General features: G+C 44.2%; 1 protein-coding gene across 1 annotated transcript in view; it reads right to left on the bottom strand.

The window, feature by feature from the left end:
- ELMO1 (engulfment and cell motility 1) overlaps nt 1-5,472 on the bottom strand; it is a 302,214-nt gene extending 296,742 nt beyond the window's left edge. Inside the window, exons 1-2 of the mRNA XM_058027258.1 lie at nt 5,457-5,472; nt 4,330-4,400 (exon numbers count right to left, since the gene is read on the bottom strand). The gene's annotated coding sequence lies outside the window, so the exon portion shown is untranslated. The remainder of the gene's footprint in view (nt 1-4,329; nt 4,401-5,456) is intronic.
- Nucleotides 5,473-10,161: the final 4,689 nt, after the last annotated feature.

Raw genomic sequence — 10,161 nt, forward strand, 5'->3', positions numbered from 1 at the left:
AAAGCCTTTGAGCTAGAGATTTTAAGAATATAGGAGATGATACACACTTCAGGCCACAGCTTTTCTTGGAAATCTTAAACAGAATTATTTATGTGAATAATAACCTGAGGGTTCCTAGGATAAAGAACTTAAGGACTGGGCAAAGACCTTGAAATCATGAGAGTTGAGATAGATTAGATAGATAGATAGATAGATAGATAGATAGATAGATAGATAGATAGATAGATAGATACCAAAGAATAAGGTACCAAAGTAGAAGTGAGAAACATGGAGGAAGAAGTTACAAAGAGAGTTTAACTCAAAGAAATAAAAATCAGAGGGAAAGCAGAAGCAAAAGAGAAAATGCACACAGCCAGGACACAGATATAGTTTTGTAATAAACCTATTTGGGAATAATTTGTTTTCCTATTTTCCACCCTGTTACACCTCCCACTGCCATCCCCAGCCTCTTGACTCAAGATGATGTTTCACAAATATTTTAAATCAACTTAATTCCATCTGAAAAGGGAAGTCTTTCCCCTAAGCATTGAGTTGTAGCTCCCACTGCCTCCCTTCTTCTAGTGCTAGCTTCTGTGGAGTTTTGCAGTGCTATTTGACTGTAAATGGAACAGAGCAGAAACAGTAGTAAGAAGATTTAGGTCCCCCAAAGGTGGTAAGAACAGGTCCTTTATCATATTTGCATTACACCTCCAGGTAGTATACTCAGCTTTCTAAAGAACTCCATAGCCTACTCCCTAGAAATGCACCAAAGTGAGCTCATTTATACATAAACTAAAACACTTTTCTATAGGGGATCCCTACCAGCAGTACCTACAAGTCTTCATTGCAGTGTGATTTATTGCAGAACAAAAAAAACACCTTGTCCCCCAACTTCTCACAATTAACTTCCCTCTCCTGGCAGCCATTGACAACAAGCCTGCTGCAGACAAATCAAATATAGACTGGAAACCTGCCGTTAGGGAAAATAAATCAATGCACTTCCAAGGGTTTGCAAACAAGCACCACGTGAATCCCTGTTCACCTTGCTCTTGAGTGCAGGCATGTGCTTTACAAAGCCATCTGCTCAGCAGCCTGAGAAATCAGTGCCACACTTACTGATGGGCACCACACGTGTAGCACCAGCCACTGCCAGCCTGCCCAGAACACAGAAGTTTTCCTCTGTCAGATGTGAAATGGAGAGAAGAGGAAGCATGCTAGCTAGCTATCCCCTGGAGCATAGACTTCTCATTAGTATTCCTCTTCACTGTTAACAGTGATCAGAAAACAGAGAAAGCCAGCAGGAAGGTTATGACATTATCTTCAATCTCTCTTTTGTGTCTCACACTTGCAATAATGAAGGATCACACCACAGAACCAAATTCTTGCAAAGAGCTTGATGCAAAAATGCTGAGCAAAAGACAGCTCTGCAAGTTTGTGACTCTTCTTCCATTAGTCTCTCTAAAACCATATTCATGAAGTTTATTTAAGTGTCACATATATATTATCACCTCTTAGATCAGTACCATCAAATGCTTGCCAACATTCTGACTTCTGCCAATTGCTTTTAGTTTCTCTTTCTTTTTCCAGTGCTATATTTGAAGAGAGAGGAGGAAAAAGAAAAGAAAAAAAAAAAGTGACTGACTTGAGTAGAAGGAAAATTATTCTAAATCCTTTAAACAGTTGCTCTGTTAAATTGACACAAGTTTAACAACGTGTACTTGGCACATTCCTCTTGCCACGAATACAAGAAACTTTAAAAAAAAACCTCACTCAAAGCAGGGAAATCTTTTAAAGATACAGCACATACCTTGCTGAACAGTGGTCTGATACCTGTTATAAAGCTATTTGTAGATTCAAGTGTTCAAATAACAACAAAGACAACATAACTGTAAAGGCTTTTTCTTTTTCTGGAAATCTTCTTTTTAATAGAATGGTGACTGAATGGGGAGTCAAATCTGACCAACCCATTCTCACTCAAATTGTGCATTCCAGACAGTGCAGGGACACAGCAGAGGAGAAAGTCTACGAGGCCCAGGTATAACTGTGCAGAAAAATAGACCAGAACAGACAACAGTACTTTTGCTTGATTCAAGGGTACATGATGTTTCCCAGCTCCCAGGGTTCCTAAAATCCCATCACCTTCTACAATGTGGAATGTTCTTTTAATCCAAGGACATGCTGCACATTCACAGCACAGCATGACAAAGAGAGCTTGTAAATTTTAAAGAGATTGTTTATTTCAAGGAAACTGACTATCAAGTGACAGCAAAATCTCAGCTCGAGAGGAAAACTGTACTTCATGGCCTCATTTAAGTCCCAAGCAAATCCTTATTTGACAATTACAGAATTAGAAACACTGTGGCTGGCAATATATCAAAATAAAACAACAACAACAAAAGCTTGTTATTGGAATAAGAGAACACTGCATTTTAGTGTGCAGGTGCACTGGCAGAGATCTGGGGAAGCCTTTTCCTGGTAACACTTAAATCTATAGGCATTAGCCATTCACTCCATCATATAGTGAAGCCATCTAGAGTATCAAAAGAAGAAAGCAACAAGTCTTATGTGTGAGCATGGGAGCTCTGCTCCCTGTGTATCAACATGGAAAACATGAGATCATATTTCAACATCACTTTGTAGGCAGGACATTGAGATAACCCATGTCTATGAGCCCAGACCTTAAAATCAAAGAGACTTCTACTAGGTAGACAAAAACAAAGAGCGGAAGGAAGGGTGGAGCGCCACGTTACTCTTGATCTGTAATTTGCTACCTCGCAGCCTTGCTGTCAGGAAGCTCAATGCACACAGCACTGTTTCAGCAACAGTTACACTTTTACATACCATAACAAGCTGTGTTTCATGACAACCAGGGTAAAAGGGCATTAAAAAATAACTCTGTAGGACAACACAGTATGCTGCACCCTAACAGCAAGAATACAGAGTACTTGCTTTTAAGAGCACCAATGGTCAGGTTATATAACGACAACTGCAGAACTGCAGATACTTTTGGTTACCAAGACTGCTACAAAGTAAGCAGGTAAGACTTTTTTCCTCCCCCCTCAGCAAAATCTGTCTGAACTCTTCACCTAGTAATTTTTTCCTGGCATATGGACAATATAAGGAAAAATATCAAAATGGTATGTATATAAACCAGTTTTCTTTCCTCTAACGCCCCGACCCCCCATCAGCAAATTGTTTATTAGAACAAATCCTCAGACAATGATACTCAAAGCAAAGCTGCAAACTACAGAGAGGGCAGGTGTATTGCAGTGCACAGTGAGTTTCAAAGAGATTACAAAGAGAGAGAGAGAAAGAAAGCCATCTACCCCTGTGCAACCTTTCCAGTATGAATAAATTGTGATTCAGGTTTGCCTCTAGACGAGCCAATTCACGAGCCCAGATCCACAGACTGCACTGGCAGTATCTTTTACTAATACCCATTTCACATCATGTCCCTGTTTTAACCATACTAATCTTTCTTTTCTCTCACTAGTGAGTTTTAAAAGCTGCTGCAGCACTTTTAACAGCTTTATGACGTGTGTTAATGGATATTTTGCTAACAGTACACAAGAGGGACTTTTACCAGCAAGCTGTCACTGCTGCTGTTCCTCCTCCTTATCTAGTTACTGGTCATCAGATTAGATCCCTACCACCTACTTAGACAGCTAAAAAAAGAAAAAGGAAAAAAAAAAAAGAAATTAAAAAAAAAGTGGGAATCAGGGAAAGAGAACCTTCAAAGAAAGCAAACTTGCAGTTCAAATTGAAAGAACTTTATGTAAATTTCAATGTATTTTCTTTCCTCTGTAATATTCTGCCTAAGCCACTCAATCAAGCAGGAATGACATGGAAAGAATGGGACTAATGCGAACAATGAATGATCCATAAATGTCTGTGAGATTATATAACTGAGGATGAGATGGCATGCATGTGTGTGTGCATTTGGGGGAAAGGAGGAGAAACAGACAAGGGGAAAGAGGAGGAAACAATATCCCCAGTCACAGATACAGAACTCACTACAGTTCTTACTCAGTTTCCCTCTCTTCCCAAATGACAAATATTTTAACCAAGGGCAATCAGGCAGCTAAGGGATGAAAGCAAAAGAAAACCTAATTGTTAATGAATACACTTCAAAATATCCCTGGCTGAAATTGCACCATAACTGCAGTATCATGAAACACAGCTCATAGACAACCATGTTTATACTAAAGCAATTAACACACGGTACATTTCCTGCACTGTTATTATCATTGGCATTCTCTCTGTGTTTGTTACACATTTAGAGCCTTGGCAGGTTAAGAAATATTCTTATAAAGTTAAAAACAAAACGTTGCTGATTTGAAATGTACTCACTGTTATTTTTCAGGAACTCCTATATTTACTTTACACCATTCCCAGGGGAGAGCTGAACAGTTGCATTAGTTCTGCAAGGAAAAGATATTCAAAATAAACTTTGCAGAGGCTTTGAGCCAAAAAAACTTTACAAATGTAACTTTTTAGACCCAGTACCCACTTGCTCTACAAGGCTGCTCTACAAGGCTCGCTCTACTGTGGCTTTGTATAATCACCACCCACATTTCAGAACAATCATTTCATCTGAAATTCATCAGCGGTTTGATCACTTGCGTGAGCATAAACTTAGGAAAAGGAGCACACGCGCCCCCTCCCACCCCCCGAGAAGCTCTCGGCTGCCGGGTCGAGGGGGAGGCATGCCCTCGGAGGCGGCGGCTGGGTACCAACGCCGAGCTCGGCGCTGGCTGCCTGCGGGGATGCACTTGCTTCAAAGTTGAGCCTTCTCCTCCCGAGCGGCGCCCGCGGCGGTGCGGACACTTGCTGCGGCCGCAGTCTCTGCCCGGGCGCGACCCCGCGCATTAACCCCCGCGGGTCCGGCACGGCCGCTGCCCCTCACGCCGCCCCCCGGTGCCCCCGGTCCCCCCAGCACTCACCCCCCGCGCCCGGCGGTGCGCGGCTCCCGTCCGCTGCCCTCGCCAGCGGCCTCCGGCCACCAGGAGCAGCCGGTGGCGGCCAGGGCTGCCCGGGGCACGGGAGGGACTGAGGAGGGGACGGAGCGGGAGGAGGTGGTGGCGGAGGAGGAGGCGGGGGCGCCGGCGAAGTCGCGGCGGGGAGAACCGGGAGGCTGTGGCGGCACGGCCGGGGGCCGGCGGAGAGGGCAGGGCGGCGGGAGGAGCCGCTGTGCGAGGCGGGTCGGGCCGGGCTGTCCCCCGCCGGCAGCCGCCGTCCGAGGCCCCGCCGCACTGACAAGCACAGCGCTGCGCTTCCTCTTTCTCACAGCGGCCGCCCCCCGCCCGCTCCTCCCGCCGCGGGGACCGGCTCCGGGCTCTCCCGGGCAGGTGCGGGGCTCGCCGGCCGCCGGCCCCGTCCCGTTCCTCCTCCCCGGCTGCCCTGCCCGCCCCTCCGCGCCCCCGCAGCGCCCGACCAGCGCCGCTGCCGCGTCCCCGCTCCGGACCGAGCTCTCCTACCTCCGGCGTGGGCAGCGTCCCCCGGCCCGAGCACAGCGGGGCCGCTCGGCCGCCCCCGCCGCGGGAGCCGCGCTCCGCGCCGTGCCGTGCCGTGCCGTGCCGTGCCGTGCCGCCGCCTCGGTGCGGTGCGCTGGGCTGCCCCCGGCACTATCCCATCCCGGGGCTCGCACAAGCACCCGCCGCTCTCACTTCCTCTTCCTTCCTCCTGCTGGCCGGGCCGCGATGTGCAGCCCCGGGCCGACTGCCGCCCGAGGGTCCCGCGGATCGGCAGCACCGGCGGGCGGGGGGCGACACCCGCTCCCGCCCCCGCCCGCTGCCGCTCCGCTTCCCCCGCGCGGGGGTGCGGCTGGCGTCCCTCCTCCTGCAGCTCCTAAACGAGGGATCCGGGGCTCCCTCCTTGCCTTTGGAATAGCCGTTTGTGCTTTGATGCCGCTTCCCTTCCCGGAGAGCCGCCGCCGCCGAGCAGCCCTGCAGCGGGCACGCTGCGGCGCACGTCTGTGTGTTCGCCCCCGGAGCGAGCGAGCCGCCGCGGGAGCCCAGCCCAGCCGGGCCGGGCCGGGACCCGCCGGGAGGGGGCGGCCGCTGCTCCGCTCCGCGCCCCTGCCCCGCTCCCGCTCGGTGCCCGCGGCCGCCCAGGCCCCGGCGCTTCAGCATCCCCGCGGCCCGCCAGCGCCGGCGAGTGACGAGCGCCCAACTCGTGGGTTTTGCTCGCTGGAAAAGTCAAATATCAAATATCAGTTCTCCGTCTTCCTGAAAGAAAAGTGATCAATAAGCTTTGGTTTATTTTTCTTTAATGCCTTTACCCACAGTTACTGTGTGAACTACACAGGGTATGTCACCCTGCAAACCATCAAATTATATCTTCTAATACCAGACAGTGAGGATGGTGTTTTCCTTATTTTATTTTTTTTTCTGAAGTCCTGTACATTTCACTTTGACAAGAACTGATAGCCATGAAGCCTGCTTGTGGTACAGCAACTATTATTGTGTGGTGTAACAAAATTTACTTATTGTGAACTATCCCATCATACATGAAGACCAAAACCTGCAGAATTACTGATTCTAATCTTGCATATAATTATGTACAAGAGGATCTTTATGCAGGGTAATAATTCCCAGTGATTTCCCATAAAACCACTCTTCTGCAACACCCAAGTCCTCAAACCACAATAATGCTGTTATGCATCAGCTGATATTTAAGAGGTTCATTGCTCTGAAAGTCCCACAGCTGCCTGCTAGGATTTTATACCCAGCAGAATTGCTTTGGGCTTTCCAGAAGAGGAAGGAGACTTCTTTCCCTCCTTAGACTGTAATGCACCATGTCAGCAATACACCAGATCTAAGCAAACACTCCGTGTTAGATCTGAGCAAATACGCCGGTGTGAGGCAATAAATGGCATGACTCACCTGAGTCACAGAGGAATGTTTTTATAGGACTAGAGCAGAGATTCCATGAAGTGACAGGGGCTAAGAGTAGACCCCAAAACCATGGAAGCTCCTTTTCGTGCATGAAGAAGCTGCCTGCCTGGTCCCCCTCCTCTGGCAGCTTTCAGGCAGGTGTGTGGCACAGGTGACAGCAACGAACACTGGGGGAGCTGGGCAGGAAACATCGCCATTCTTCATCCTAAAACTTCACCACGGCAGCATTCCCTTTAATCAAGGAACATTTTTCTAAAGCCATTGAGATTTAGGACCTCCTTGAGCACTGAAATTCATGGAGAAGCTGGACTTCGCATACGGAAATGAATACACTGGTTCCTGTGTTAAATATACATTTTTAATCACATTTTCACATTGCTTTATTAAAGAACTCCAACACATGATATCCATATGTGATATATTTCTTATTAAATATACTGAAAACACTTATCAAACCATCTCAAGAGTTTCTCACAGATGCAAAAGTTTTATTGAAAGAGGGATAATATCCACAGCAAGTAAACGGTGATTAAGTTTGCATTTGAACAGTTTCCATAATCCTGAGACTTTTCCCCTACATTTGGTACATGCATTTTGGTGCTTCACATAGAAACCAGAGTGTTTACAACTTAGAAAAGGGCATAGTAAATACAATACCAGGTGTGCAACAGGATGATGTTTATTTCATTTTCCAATATTGGCTCAGTTTTCCAGTATGGTCCCAGGGGATGTAAATATACAGATATACAGTGTTTGGAAAGATATTTGAGTGAACAATATTTAAAATGCAAAATTTCATTCTTCATGTTTCAATTTTCTCTCATGCTGAACAACAAAAATCATTTACATTGATTTCAGCTGTATATTACCATAATAGTTGGATTTTGAACAGTGCAGGAGAACGGTAATTTACCAGTGCTATTGTAGTACAATTTAAAAGAAAACTTGTGAAAAGAAAAATTCTACTAGCTTCTGGAAAAAAACTCAATACAAAATTCTACTGCACAGTTCAAGAGAACAAGCTAGAAAACTGGAAACTTTCTCTTTATTCCTATTCCGATCTAATATCCATAGTATGGCAGCCATTGCACCAAGATTGGGATTACTTTTGGTCTCCAAAAGTCCAGGGAACCTCTACTCAGGATAGATATGTACAGAAGCACTGGGCTGCTATGGTTATTTCCTGATTTATTTAGTAATAGTCCCTTTTCTGATGTCTGCTATGAAAGTGCGCCTTAACTTTACAGCTGATGTGTTTACAGCCAAAATCAGAGTGGATCATAAGACATGGGCATAAGATGTTTGCCAGATAATTCTAGAAAGCCAGAAGAGGGAGTGCAGGAACAGAAAACACCAAGAATGAAGCATTTTAATTTGTGTGCCTATTTCAGTTACAACCTTAAAGAGACGTAGATAGATAGATAGATAGATAGATAGATAGATAGATAGATAGATAGATAGATAGATAGATAGATAGATAGATAGATAGATAGATAGATAGATAAAAGAATTTCCAGGAAGAACTACTGCATGGCTGTGCTGACAACAAAGATATTTCAGGATAGTCCAGTAGGTGCTAATCACCTGTAGAAACCCAGCCTGTTGAAATCTCCCCTTGACTGACCCCAAAACTGTATAAATCATCAAAGCCATTAGTCACTTCTGAGAGTGAACACCTTAGATCCTGAGATAAAAGAGTTCCTGACAATTTTTGAAGAAGTTTTGTTATAGTACTTCTGGCCAAAACTTTCCTGATGCAAAAATTATCCAAAATTGCCTTTGTTACACCCAATAGGAAAGATGGTTGGATTTTAGTGTGCTTAGAGGCTTTATGAATACCAGTATTTTAATGTATATAAGTAATAACCTACAGAACCTTGTTCATAACCATTAAACATACCATAATGCTATCTGTGATATAGAAACAAGATAAAGAATCATTATTACATTTTTACTTTTTAGACCCTACAGATAAATTTCCCTTTTTTAACAACACAATCTATTGTGTTTGAATGAGAATATTTTGTCTATGCATATGTTCATTTTGTGAGGGTTTTTTTCCCAGGGGAATTAAGCCCTGGGAACAAAATATTAAAACCCTGTTTATTGGGCCATTTCTTTATACTGGTGATAATGCTGTGATGAGCCTTCCTCTCTTGTAAATTATTCTGCAACAGATTAAAGAGTGAACATGAAAAAAACTGAGTATCTGAACTGTGCATGTATAGACTAGTAGATGTTTTTAATAGGTCTGAAGATCTGACCAAAATTCATAAAAAATAACATAAATTAAAATGGTCTGTTAGAAGAAGCTTCAAGCTTCTGCATTTTTCTAAAATGCAGTATTCTTGCAGATGTCCATGCTTGAGTCCCTAAATTATAGTTACTGGTTTGCTGTTTATATGTATGAATTTTATATTCATATGTACATACCTAATACATGCATTTGGTGCAGGACAATTACACAAGGTCAGGATGATGAAAGGGTTATTATGACTCAGTTTTAGTGTACCTATTCAGACTTTCAAAATCTGCTTTTGTATATTCATTTGTATTTAACAAATGAATGTGGAGAAAGTGATGACCTTTGCGGTATGGCCAGCTTAATGAAGAAAGAAATAAATCTCACATAAGAATGGTTTTAATTAACCTAGGAAGTCTCATTCTAAAAAGTAGTTTGGGTCTGTTTATGGACTTATTTCCATGTCATCTGTTTAAATATCTACAATAAGATAATTATTAGAAATTAAGACTGTGTAATTATTATACTTATGATCATTACACTAGTTGTGAAATCCAAGCAGCAAAATGAAGAGGTCAGAAATGGCCATTAACCTAATGTATTTCTATGAAGAAAAGCACGCCTCTGCAAATCATTTTTGCTGCCACTTGCTGGTCTTTTGTATTTTAGTTTGCCTTTAAGAACTTCTTCAGGGGTTAGAATCATAGATTGGTTGGAAGGGACTTTAAAGATACCTAGTTCCAAGCCCCCTGCCATGGTCAGGAATACCTTCCACCAGACCTGGTTGCTCAGACCTTCATCCAGACTGGCTTGAACAGGGATGGGACATCCATAGCTTCTCTGAGCAGCCTGTTCCAGTGCCTCACCACCCTCACAGCAAAGAATTTTCTCCTCATTTCCTACTCTCTTTCAGTTTGAAGCCTCTTGTCCTGTCATTACATGCCCTTATAAAAAGTTACTCTCCATCATTTTTATAAGCCCCCTTTAAGTATTGAAGTGTGACAATTATGTCACCATGAAGCCTTCTCTTTTCCAGCCTTTCCT

This window comes from Melospiza georgiana, chromosome 1 (assembly GCF_028018845.1).
Source record: "Melospiza georgiana isolate bMelGeo1 chromosome 1, bMelGeo1.pri, whole genome shotgun sequence".
In the NCBI taxonomy this organism is placed as follows: domain Eukaryota; kingdom Metazoa; phylum Chordata; class Aves; order Passeriformes; family Passerellidae; genus Melospiza; species Melospiza georgiana.